Source organism: Cydia amplana, chromosome 18 (genome assembly GCF_948474715.1).
Source record: "Cydia amplana chromosome 18, ilCydAmpl1.1, whole genome shotgun sequence".
NCBI classification, from domain to species: Eukaryota; Metazoa; Arthropoda; class Insecta; order Lepidoptera; family Tortricidae; genus Cydia; species Cydia amplana.
Window position 1 is genome coordinate 5,519,376 of NC_086086.1, and position 14,474 is coordinate 5,533,849.

Below are 14,474 nucleotides of genomic sequence, written 5' to 3' on the forward strand. Positions count from 1 at the left end.
GTCTGTCCGTGTATGTCACAGTCACTTTTCTCCGAAACTATAAGAACTATACTGTTGAAACTTGGTAAGTAGATGTATTCTGTGAACCGCATTAAGATTTTCACACAAAAATAGAAAAAAAAACAATAAATTTTTGGGGTTCCCTATACTTAGAACTGAAAGTCGAAATTTTTTTTTCATCAAACCTATACGTGTGGGGTATCTATGGATAGGTCTTCAAAAATGATATTGAGGTTTCTAATATCATTTTTTTCTAAACTGAATAGTTTGCGCGAGAGACACTTCCAAAGTGGTAAAATGTGTGTCCCCCCCCTGTAACTTCTAAAATAACAGAATGATAAAACTAAAAAAAATATATGTACATTACCGTGTAAACTTCCACCGAAAATTGGTTTGAACGAGATCTAGTAAGTAGTTTTTTTTAATACGTCATAAATCGCCTAAATACGGAACCCTTCATGGGCGAGTCCGACTCGCACTTGGCCGCTTTTTACACATTATTAAATTGTACAACGGGACTTAATCGCGTGTCTAAGTTTTAAGATTCGTGGTCTCGGAGAAGACTCTTGAAGAGAAGTCTCACGGGGACAACACCGTCCTCGAAACGTCGGAGGTAAATCTTAAAACTTAGATACGCGATTAAGTCCCGTTGTACAATGTAATAATATAGTAAATTACATAACCATGGACAGGCGTGTCTCACTCCGCGATTTCGTCGCTTTGCTACAGGTAGGTCGTAAAAGTACATCCGTTCGGCCCCAATTTTGGGGAAAGCCATAAGCCGCGCGTGGCGCTGTCGCCACCTAGCGGCCATATCTGTGCTGATCGTAACAGACGCGTTTTGTTAGAGAGTGAGTCTTCTGTCCTTAGTGCTATTATTTATTCTGTGCCATGGACCAAACTTCTAGACACGCAACTTTTTACTGGTACCTATATCCTTTTGTTGCTGACAAAGACGACGTTCCATCCACAAATGGATGTGGTGGCGAGTGACACTAATTCCTTGTAATTGGTTTACGGAATAGTGCGCCCGAACCCTCGCTGGACACGCTACGTAGCAATGTCAATCCTTATACACCAGAATAGTCTGAATATGGGTGATTCTTAAATTGTGTAAAATAGTTATTTGTACAACAAGTGATCAAAGTTTGATATTTCTTCGAGTGCTTATTTTGAGTCCCGTGCAAGCGAAAGATTCTATAATAGATTCACGAGCGTAGCGTGTGAATCTAATTTAGAATCTTGAGCGTAGTAAGGGACTCAAAAGCGCACGAGATGTAAATTAACTTTGATCTCGTGTAGTACACAACATTTTTCACCTCAGCGCAGTGAGAACATACCTATTAGACAACTTGAAAAATGTAATCCTTCTTCGTCACTTAATACCTGCACTCATGTTTTCTTAAGATATACAAACAATTAAGTTTAATTACCGCAATGGAACACAAAAACAAAACGTAATAATAAATTCCAGTAAAATAATACCTATAGAAATAACAAACATTAACTGACACTTCAATCGACAACTTTTTTTTGTAAAAAAAATCATTGTAAGATACGGTCCGAATTGCGGATACGTACTAATTGTCAACTATGGTAGAAATTCTTAAAAGTAAAATAATTAATTCTGCGTGATGATCTGTGTATTTTTTGAGTTCGTTATTTTAATTGTACAATAAAATACCTAAAATAGAATATTTTATCAGTTTTTATCAAATCTTAAACTTTATTTTTATTTATTAATTATTAAGAATTCATACTCGTACGTGGTTTGGAACGATGCGGTCTGAAGTTTTTCGGGGGTCTATTATAAACCGTGAATATACTGTTGAATATCGTTTTAACTTTTTTTTGTCTGTTTCTTTTTGCTAACAGTGTGAAAGGGACAGAGATAATAGAACCCAAGTATTTCGAACTTTTATTAGACCCCGCATGTTGAAATGACATTTGACTATAAAGGTAACTTGAATGTTATTTTGTCTCACTCAGTGAGCAAAATCGCATTTTGCTCACTGTTTTTAAGAATCAAAGTACCCTTGTTCGAGCTGCTGAGGTGAAAAAAATTTTTTTTTTCATACTTAAACGTTTTTATTTTTCACATATTACCTACATATATCAAAAGTACATACAAAAAGCAATTTTTTTATTCATATGGTCAAGCTCAATACCCCCAGGAAAGGTAAATAAAATGAGTACATAAACACGGTTGTGACCTCGGAATGTTGTGACAGTGTCCCTCAGACGTGACATTTCGGCATTTTGGTGGCCAACTCGGGTATTTTGATTTATATAGTTATTTTAACATAGCCTAAGTCACTCCTATGACTACGACAAACCTAATGATAGCTCAGACGTTGAAATCCGTCAAACTATAAAGGCTGTAGAGCGTGACAAAGAAAAATCAAAATCAAACCATACATATATTCATATATGTATGGTTTGATTTGATTTGATTTTTTAGTCTTCCTAATGATACCTAAATTGACTGGAAAGCATCCTAAGGTTTTGTGCCCCCTATTAGGTTGTCCAGTTCCACAAAAGAGTCGATGTGGTGGTAAGTGACACTAATTCCTTGTAACTGGTTTACGGAATATTGAGTGCGACACGTTTTCGCGCCCCGAAACCGCGCTGGCCACGTTAAAATTGGATTAGTTACGTGGAATTGCCAATCCTTTTCAACCAGCATGAGCCGCGTGGAGAGATCATATTGTCGAATTTTAACTATCGTGAGTTAGCTAACATTAATAGTTATTTGTTTTACAAGGGGGCTAAGTTGTTGTTTAACCGCTCGTGATACCAGAGCAAGCGAAAGATGCCAAAACTGAACCACGAGCGTAGCGAGTGGTTCGAAAAATGGAATCTTGAGCGTTGCGAGGGTTTGAAAGCACGAGGGTTAAACAAAATTTGCCCCCGAGTGAAACACAAAATTGTTCACCATACAACCCGAAGCATTATATTAAATGTAAAATATCAAACAAAATTAAATCAAATCCAAAGGAATGTTATTAAATATTTATCATCCAAAATCATCATTTAAAAGTCAATTCTACCAGCAAACATAAGAAAACAACTCAGAATTTGCATTTGATTACATGTGAATAAAATGCAACTTTGCTATCAGTTTTTGAAGTGCAAAGTAAGCCTTTCCGAGCTGGTGTGGTGAAAACTTATTTAACGGTTTAACTCGCGTATTTTTAGCGACTCGGACGATATTATGTTTCGGAACCTAGGTTTACATTTTTAAGAGGATACATTAGTGTTCACTTTTCCATACTAACATTCTCGAAATTTTCCTCTTTGGATTTTGACCCTAGATGTAAAGCTATTAGAGAATACTAGATACTCGAGACGGGTAGTCTGATCAACTACTATCGATGCTTACTCCAATTTGTCATTCATACGGCCTTAATTTTCTCCCATTGTATAAGAGTATTTAAGGCTAGATATACCTATAGGTACATTATTTATTTATTTCATTTTTTATTTTTTTATTATTTGTATATTATTTGGTTGCTGAGATTGAGTTTTCATTGCAGTTTACAAAAGTATTGTTTGATAGAATTTAAGAATTTATTTTATACCAGAGAGCCATAATATCAAATGACAATTTGTCTGATTATAGTATCACGGCCTGATTCGAACTTTAAGATACGTCAAAATTTTGCTGAAGATACGACATGGATTATTGGATAAGTATGTTTGGAGAAACGTCACTGAAACGTCACTTTTGACACTGACATATCCGATCCATGTCGTATCTTTAGCAAAATTTTGACCCTATCTTAAAATTCGAATCAGGCCATCAGTCGGGACTCGAACCTACGACATCTTTCGGTTTGAAAGTTGCACACATATATATTACCGTTCGGCCGCCTTGAACCAATTCTAATTTTGTTACAATTAATCTTAATCCGTTATCGTTATCTGTCGATTGTGGATGTCATACAATTAACGATTATCATTACTTAATGATTGATGTGCATGATTGAAGCGCGGTGGCCTAGCGGTAAGAGCGTGCGACTTGCAATCCGGAGGTCGCGGGTTCAAACCCCGGCTCGTACCAATGAGTTTTTCGGAACTTATGTAAGTATCATTTGATATTTACCAGTCGCTTTTCGGTGAAGGAAAACATCGTTAGGAAACCGGACTAATCCCAATAAGGGCTTAGTTTACCCTCTGGGTTGGAAGGTCAGATGGCAGTCGCTTTCGTAAAAACTAGTGCCCACGTCAATTCCTGAGATTAGTTGCCAAGCGGACCCCAGGCTCCCATGAGCCGTGGCAAAATGCCGGGACAACGCGAGGAAGAAGAAGAAGAAGATGGATGTGCAAAATTCAAATTTCAAATATACTTTATTCATGCAGGCCTAGCAAGAAGCACTTATGAATAGTAAGTATTACGTATAAATATATTATCTTAAGCTATTTAATTAGCAGAGCAATTTATTAATGTAAATATAATTCATAATAATACAAGGTATTGAAATTATTAAACAGGTTAGGTACTAAGAATTTTACAAAAAAATCGTCAAACATAAACAAAAATTAAAAAGAAAAATACTAGTCTAGAATGTTTCTAGAATAAAATCTAAACGTCAAAAAAAAAATCACAAATCACAACACAAGAAAATAAGTAGGTGTATTAGGCCTCTGTGAGTTCATTAATCTTAAATTGTTTTGTTATTAAAAATACCTACACCTACTTAGGTACCTTACGATTAGAAATGACACACAGATAAGAAATACGATAAAATGTCTTATATTCGGCGTGATTTATGAATGTCGATACAATCTAGGCTGGTCTCTATTCAAGGGATCCATCAATCATATAAATCCGTTTCCGAGCTAGCAAAAAGTAATGTTATTTTTGTGTATGTAGGTAAAACTGTGTACTTAATACATATGTGTCTTGGCAAGCAAACGTGTTAGTTATTAAGAAAATAATATCTGGGAGACCGAGCTTTGCTCGGAAAACGTATAAAACTCAAAAATGCGCGTTTTCCCAGAGATAAATACCTAGCTAGATCGATTTTTCACCCCTGAAAACCCCCATATAGCAAATTTCATCGAAATCGTTAGAGCCGTTCCCGAGATCCCCGAAATATATATGCATATAAATATATAAATATACAAGAATTGCTCGTTTAAAGGTATTAGATAAATAGATTAGATCAGTACAGTGCTGGTTAAAATAATTGCGCAAAATTATCAAAATAATAAAATAACCCCCAAGATTTATTTACACATCTTCGTAGTAGCTTCTAAACCATTTAAACTATTTTATCATCTAACAGCAGTGCACAGACCCCTAAAAATAAACACAAAAGTATAACGCGCGCCTCGAAGCAGAAAATTGATTTCGGCAGGTGTTTGCGGCGAACCGTTCCATCGTCTATTAGAACGAGTCTCCATAAAGTAAAGGGCTTAATTTAGTAGAATAAAGCTGTCGTTTACGCCTTATCGAGTTTCGAAATATTGGAATGCTATGCAATACACGCCAAAGCCAGTTTTGACTGTTCCTAATGGTTTTCTGACTCCTCGTTTCGAGGGGTTTTCGGGTGTCAAATGTTTTATATGAGCTTAGTTGAAATGTCAATATTATATTCATAATTAGATATACCTACTGTGTCGTATTTTATTGCTGAGTTCTAATGTATTTACCTACTAAAGCCTAAAATATTTAAGCTTTGTGAAATTGATTCAGTATCAATTTTGTGCATATATTTTACAGCACTTTTAGACTACGGTGGATGATGGCGCTTGCGATAATCTAGGGGAATAATATTGAGGAATATTCTTTTTATAAAATTTGATATCGTTTTCATCTTCAGACATCTCACGAGTACCAATAAGTGCGAGCGAGAGGTGTGAGGAGATAGCTCCTGATTGAATTTCGTCAGCACCAATCAGTATGAGCTGCTTTCGCTCGACTTACCTATTAGCTACAGTAAGTATACGTAGTACCTATTTGCAGGCTACATACAATACATGCTCTAATAAGAAGGTAATTGACAGGTATGTGGCAAAGCTTGGACTATAGATACTCGTAGCACTAGGTGCTAAAGCTTAGTCGTGATCCTGCCTACAAAGCTTGCGTTCAAATATGGGTATTTGTGTGATGCTGATGTTGATATTGTTTCTAAAGCAAATGTCATCTTACTATTTACGTGATTAAGTACCTATTTCTTCATTTGTATCAAATCAGGATTATCTGGCACAATAAAGAAAAGCCTAACTTAGTTCGCAGCCTGGAGAGACTAACTGCCCTCAGACCTCCCATTATGAAATCTTCTTCTCTCCCTATGTACACCGTTCTTTTCGAAGCTCTCACTCATTCTCCCACAGTGATAACCAATATTGGCATCGAGAAAGGATCTACATCGGCTAATTCAATTTTTTCTAAATTTGTTCACACTCGCTTCCCAGCTTACCGGCTCTTCTTCACTGATGCTTCTAAATTAACGGACCAGGGCTGCGTGGGAGCGGCCTTCCTCCTTGCAAATTCTCACATCATGGCAAAATTTAAACTTCCTCCCGAAGCATCTGTATTTTCCGGTGAATGCTTGGCCCTCTTAAAAGCCCTAGAATACATCCTTACACATAAGCTTCCCAAATCTGCTATTTTCTCAGACTGCCTCAGTGCGCTCCAATCCATTTCGCTTCGCCCTTTTAAGAAATTTGCATGCAACTTCCTTATTTGCCAACTAAAAAATTTTACGTATAAATGCCATTCAGCGGGATTGGAAGTAGTTTTTGTTTGGATCCCTAGCCACTCGGGAATAGTAGGTAATGAGAGGGCGGACAAAGCAGCCAAAGAGGCTGTCCTTGATGGCGATGACTCCTTCAAAATATACCCACCGGATGTTCTGAGTATCCCTTTTAACTACACGAGGAAAAAGTGGTCCCTCCGCTGGTCCCGGGCTAAGAAATGCTTCTTTTCAGAAATTCAACCATCTATCCCATCCCGTCCATGGTTCTTCAAAAATAGATCTCTTTCCAAAAAACACACTAGTATTATCATTAGACTCAGGTTAGGTCGCGTCTGTTCGTCCGAGCAGTTATATGAATTTAAAAAGAAAGATTCTCCCATGTGCGATTGTGGTAACGAGGTTGGTAATATCGACCATATTTTCTTTAATTGTCCGCTTAACAACAAACCCCCCGATCTATATTCTAATCTACCGAAACTTAATGTGCCGTTGCCTACTAACATGGCTTCCCTTCTATATCTAACTAATAATAAAAAACTTATGTGCGTCGTAAGCAAATTCATGGCTAAAAACAACATAAATCTATAAATGTCCAAGTTAGAGATATATATGTACATATGAAACATATCTATTTATTTCAACGTTCCGACAAATTGGTTCTAAATTGGTGGTGGTAAATGTTAAATTGTGTATGTCGTATTTTGTTCCAGGTATTACCCACTTTCATGTTGTCTTTCGGTACTCTTGTAACCTACCCTCTTGTCAGCCGTGCGAAGCTCGTTACTCGATTTTGGCAGAATTGTGCTTAACTGCGCGGTAGCCATAGACAAAAGAGTGAAGTGAGCCTTAAAGCTCGGAAAACGATACGAAAAACAATAGAATCACGGGTGGGTCGTGTTCGTTAACGTGAGAAGCCCGATAAAAGTAATATTAAGGGCCGATACAGACGGACTGCAACCCGACTGTAATTTGTATGGGAACTGCACGCCGACTGCACGCCAACTGCAATGTCCGCGTGCAGTTTCTATACAAGTTGCAGTCTGTCTGTACCGGCCCTAAGGGGTTTTATTTTCATGAAAAATTCAGCAATGGGACACACAAATATTAGGCTGTAATTTTTTTTTTCTAATTAATCTAACAGTCACTTATAAATTTGACTTATGTAGTATTTACTATTTATTAAGTGGTGGCTCAGAAAGATAACAAAATCGGTAAGAGCTTAAGTTTCAATTGAAGAGCTCAACAAAAGTTAGTCATAAATCACCATGACATAAACACGGCATAACGACAAAATGGCATGAAGCCAGCGCACGACAGCTTCGCACAATCGAAATTAACGAATTACACATTTTTGCAACGGGTAGATAACGTTTTAAAACAAAGCGAGACCGAGTATTTGTGGTGAATGAAATACTTCTTGGTAAAAGTATTAATTATTATAATGCAAATAAACGTGCAAGAAGATAAACACAGGTGTACAAACACACAATACATACCGAGGCTCCAAACTTTATAGGCACTGCTGTCTTACAAATTAATAAATACTTAAACAGACCCCAGTATCCCAAACGAATTTAAATCCTTTGATGATATCAAAGAAAATAAATGAACTGGTTACTGCATAGATTGTTTTACACAGTTACTGACTTTTTAAATAATAAAGGCTGTATATAATTAATATAATTATTATTATACAAAACAAATTTGTTTACTTTATTGATTGTCAATTAAGTAGTCTTAGTTATAAATTATAATTTATTATCCTTAGCCAAATGCAATTATGCTATAATAATGACATTAAATATTATTTTTAGCTTTAGCTTTAAGTAACAAATATTGTACTCCATTAAGATAATTTATTAAGGTTTTAGTACTTATGAAATGTAACACCTTTTTTGTATACCTATAGTCACAATAAATATATTATGATTATGATTATGAAACACGTAAGTAGTAAGAAGGCATTGTATAACAATCATCATCAGCATCACACAAAAACTCACATTTGAACGTAAGCTTTGTAGGCAGGATCACGTCCAACCGACCGACTAAGCTTTAGTACTATCTAGTGTTATCTATAGTCCAAGCTTTGCCACATAAAATAAATGGCTGCAGAGAATACGAGTATGTTCAGCCGTAAAGTATTCGGAACACCGAATAACAGGGAAGTTTTTTCCCATCGACAGTCAAACGTAAATCCCGCGGCGAGCGAAATATCGCGTAATTTTACCCCTTCATCACGCCCGGTGACACACAATGCGAGTTGATTGATCGCCGATTTAACGAAATTTAACCGAAAGCCTGATTAATAGTTAAACGTAGATTCACGGGCTATTATGTCTTTATTTCATTAACGAGCTTTGTGAGCGGCCGCCGATATTGTGGCGTAACCCCGGTGTCACTATTCGAACGAGTTTTGATTGATTCTGTTCAGGTTCACTATGACGTTTTTGTGGATTTAGGTTAAGTTACTTCGACTTTCGTTTGTGTTTGATATGGCCAATGTTTAAACTTTTCTAACTTAACCTTTTCCACGCCGTGTCAAACACAAAAGCTGTCACCCAGACGCCACGTCATTGAAGTGTCAAAACTGAAGTTGAACTTTATGTATATGCACGTAGGTCGATGTTACTCTATGGTCTGTGACCGATTAATCGGTCTTTGGCATTGAACCTACGGTGCGGATATATCGGTCATTGGCGTCCAAAAGGTTAAGTGCCTACTTGAATAAACTATCTTTTTATCTTTCATCTTTATCTTATCATATTTTCAGGGTATTTAATTCAAGCTAACTGATAAAAATATCGTTAACCGTATATTTTTAATTGATAATTACAAACCCGAGCTACTTTGCTTAACATATACTTATTTTACATCTACGTAGGATATTTAGCATTCAAGTCAATGCCTAATTGCGTTAGAGTGTGTGCGGAAAGAGAAGAGTCGTGGAATGTATGGGGCCCAATACATTCCACGACTCTCTCTTTCCGAACAGACCTTATCTGTTGTTGATCAAAAGCGATTACGACAATTAAAAGGATTGTTTTTCTAATATCGGTAAATAAAATAGAGAATGAATGTTTGTTCTCGACTTTACCATGATCATTTGACATTTTCCTGTTAGCGTCTTTATGACCTGAAATGAAATTGATTTTGGGATAGTGGGAGTGGACTTGGAAAATAAATAAGGAACAACACAAGGAAAACAATAAGCGCTATTTCACAAATAGAGGATAAGAAATCTTAGTAAATATGACGATACACGACATAACACGATTATTATTTTTGGGGTTTTTACCTCATAACTAAAAGTGCCATGAGCAATTACATGTGAATACATTTTAGTTTTTAAAATATTGTTTAAGTGTTGTAGGCTGTAGCGAGAACAAGAAAAAAAACTTCTATATTCCTTAAAATAGTGCGCACACAATTTGTTATAGCATGATTTATTAATAACAAACATGCATAATCATTTGATAAAATTAATAAAGAAAAAAAACAAAGTTCACAAAAAATGGAAAATTTATGGCAGAACTTCAGACTATAATACCTTTTCCGACCTACGTTCTGCAATAAAATCGATGGAAGTGTCTTGTTATAGCCTTTTTATATCACGAACTGAAAACAATATAAAAAAGAATTCCAAATCATTCTGGTCATTTGTGAAATCTAAAAGGGGAAACGGCAATATTCCTGATTCTCTCTTCTTTGACAACAGTGTAGGTAACGACGGTCAAACAATTGCCAATCTTTTTAACTCGTTTTTCCAATCGGTATTTACTTATGATTTATTACCTAATGATTCATCCTCGCCCACTAAATCCGAATCGACATTAAATGTAATTAATATCATTGAGTTTCATCCAGATTTGGTTGAAAGGTATCTTAAAGCACTATCGGAATCTAAAGGCGGTGGCCCTGATGGTATACACCCAGTTTTTCTTAAAAATTGTAGTAAAACCTTAGCTTTTCCTTTATCAGTGCTATTTTCACTGTCTTTTAGATCAGGAATTATGCCAATCGTTTGGAAGCGCTCTTTAGTGGTCCCTATACATAATAACGGTGACAAACACAACATAAAAAACTATCGCGGTATATCAAAACTGTCCACTATCCCTAAATTATTCGAGAAAATAGTATATGATAAAATGTTTAATGCAATAAGACCCATGCTTACTCCTAATCAACACGGTTTTATAAATAAGCGTTCGGTTGAGTCCAATCTCACTGAATTTTTAGATTTTTCTTTGAAGGCCATGGATAAAGGGTTTCAGGTTGATGCCATTTACACTGATTATTCTAAGGCCTTCGATAAAATTTCGCATATTATCCTTATTGCCAAGTTGAAGACTTTCGGAATACATGGCGATTTATTAAGATGGTTAACATCTTACCTCCGAGATCGTTCCCAGGCTGTATCTGTCAAAGGATATACCTCCTCTTTTGTCCCTGTTTTGTCCGGTGTCCCGCAGGGGTCCCACTTGGGTCCCTTGCTGTTTAACATGTTCATTAATGACGTAGTTAAATGCTTTCACCATTCTAAAATTTTACTTTTTGCCGACGATACAAAATTTTTTACTTTGGTTAAATCTATTGATGATTGCATACTTTTACAGGATGATTTAAAAAGGTTAGATCTTTACTGCGCCAAAAACTGTCTTGACCTCAATATCGAAAAGTGTTGCTCTATTTCATTCTCTCGCAAGCGTAACCCAATTCTTTTTGATTACCAGATTAAGAACAAAAAACTGAATAGGGTTACCGAAGTAAGAGATCTTGGTGTTTACATAGACAGCGAAATCCAGCTCACTTCTCATATTGACAAAATTACGTCTAAGGCATATAGAATGTTAGGTTTTATTTTCCGGCAAAGTAAAAATTTTAGTGATCCTCGAACCGTTATTTTACTTTATAATGCCTTTGTCAGGTCGCATTTAGAATTCGCATCGGTCGTTTGGAGTCCTCAATATTCGGTGCACATTAATGCCATCGAAAAAATTCAAAATAAATTTATTAAATGGATGAAATATAGGTTTAAATTGTTTAATGGTGATAACATGGTAAGTCTCCAGCTGCGCAGGGAGCAAAAAGATCAAATTTTTCTGTTTAAATTATTAAACCATCTAATCGAGTCGCAATATCTTATTAGCAATATTTCATATAGATGTCCTAATTCCCGAACTATGTAGATCAAAAGCTTTATTTGCCATTCCATTCTGTCGTACTAGGTACTTCAAAAACTCATATCTTGCTAGAGCATGCTCAATGTATAACTCTAAATATTCAAATTTTGATGTGTTCAATATGAAGCTGGGTAAATTTCTCACTTCAATAAAAAAATAAAATAAACCCTAACTTAGTAATAATTACAACGATGTACCTAACAAACTAACATTAGCATAGAATGTACATCTATTTATTTATTTTTCCTTTCTTTCTCTTTTCTTCTCGATTTAACTAACAAGTTTAGTTAAAATAATACAGTAGTTAAAATGAAACAATAATGTAGTTCAATAACTTTCAGTTTGCTTGATTGCTTTGGATAATACGTTTTGTATTTTTTGTATTCTATTAAGTACTTCCCTTTGAGCATATCTGCTTTAATTTACTAGTGGAAACTGTTTTGGCTTGTGTTTTATTAATATTAATTCATATTGTGTAAGATTGAAAGCTGTTTGTTTCCCAATAAAATAAAATAAAAATAAAAAATAAAAAATAATAATATATGAATTTTAATAGGTTTAGAGTCTGTACTGAAAGAAAAGTGTCGTAGAATGTATGGGCATTACATTCCACGACTCTTCTCTTTCCGCACAGACTCTACTTAGTAGCATCAGAAAAATAAAGATAAAAGAGACCATAGCTTTATAATATAATTAGCTTTCACCCGTGACTTCGTCTGCGTGTGATGATGATTGATAAAACCGAACAAACTATCCTTTGTCCTTCCTGAAACTATTTCCCTATCAAATTTTATCTCAATCTGTTTAGCGGTTTAAGCGTGAAGAGGTTACAAAAAGACAGATACACAAAACTACTTTCGCATTTATAATATTAGTAACGGTATAAGTAATTGCCAAAAAACTAGGTTACCAACATGATACACTTACAAGCCTAAACTCATGCCGTTCGGTCTATGAAACGCGCTCGTACGTTACAGGGGGCATTTTAGAACGTATTACAGGGAAATGGAAAGATAAAATATGTGAGTAGCTGTAATACCGTGTCGCGCGATATTTATGCTCGCCAGAATGGGATACCGAAAGGCTTCAGAAATGTTAGGTTTATTTGGCATGCCACAATCATTTCTGAGTTTCAAAGAAATGGATTCTTTCAAATTACAAAAAATGCTACCAAACTAGAACAAGCCGACAGACCTAACTTGACAAAATATACAAATTCACAAAAATTTGAAGATCGCAATCATACCTAATAATATTCTACTATAAGTAGGTACCTGCTTTGATGGTATGTAGAGTTGTAAATGATCTGGCGAGCAAGGCTTGTTTGTAAGTAGGTTTATTTTTAGAATAAAAATGAATGTTCGTCGTTGGGTCCCTGTTTATTTAAAGCAGTAGCCGCACCCTAACATGTAATTTCTTTATCATTTACGTTAGTTAACACTATTGCCACGCGTGGTATACCTACCGTTGTTTTTCCCTATCACACATACTATACCTACCGCTGCCAAACACCCAAAACACAACACTCCACCGTCACATTTTCACTGGGCGCAGGGCACGTTTCTCCGCAAAATACGAGTATTTTCACAATGCTCTCGATATCTAATCTCCGATATGAATAGCCGGTCCGGACCGAAATGAAAAAGGTTCAATATGGCGCGCTCATAATTACACGGTGGATACATACGGGATGACCGGCAACGCACAAGTGTTAGTGGCTCATACCAACAAGGATAGGGATGATGACACATGTTGAATTTTATAACAAAATCTAGTAAAATAGATAGCAAACAAGCAATTTATCACAATAATGTGGATATTAAAAAAAATATGGAAATAATACAAAAATACGGCACCTGAAAGTTTCAAAATTTAAGTTTTTTTTTAACTTCTAAAAACGATAAAAGTTAAGGGTACCATTCGATTCCTTACACTTCATAAAAAAAATATTGTATAGCAACTATATACATAAACGCAATATTTCACCGACAAAAACGCAATTTTCTTGTTTTGTCCATACTACAAGATGGGCTCCCAGAGACCTTGACGTCACGTTCCCTTGTCGTTTTGTATAGGGCGTTTCGCGAGTGAAGTGCGACTGTCGGCCTTTGACTACAATTTCTGACTTTTGTGTTACTTTAATGCAATGGGTCCCATATAGACATTTGATCCTAAAAACAAACCTGATTGATATCAATCAATGGTATCAACCATAAATGAAAATTAGTCATGTAGCCTATTAGAAGGATAAACTGCTTTTTCTGAAAACTATAAAGTTATAATTTAATGAAAGTCGGGATGCGGTTTATTTACTTGTTGTATGTACAGTTTTCGAGTAAAGGGGCTGTGACATGCGGACAGATTGACGGACGAACAGACTGACAAGTTGAAACTCAAAGGATTCCTTTACAGATATGTCATCTATTTCAGTCTATAATTTAGTGACTACTTTATTCATCTCATAAAATCAAGAAATTCCAGAATTAGGATTAGTGCTTCCCACAACATTTCTATTCTTATTTTCCTAGCTTGTATTACTTAATACTGTCAACTTCCTGGCATTTGACCTTATTAATTCGAAGGT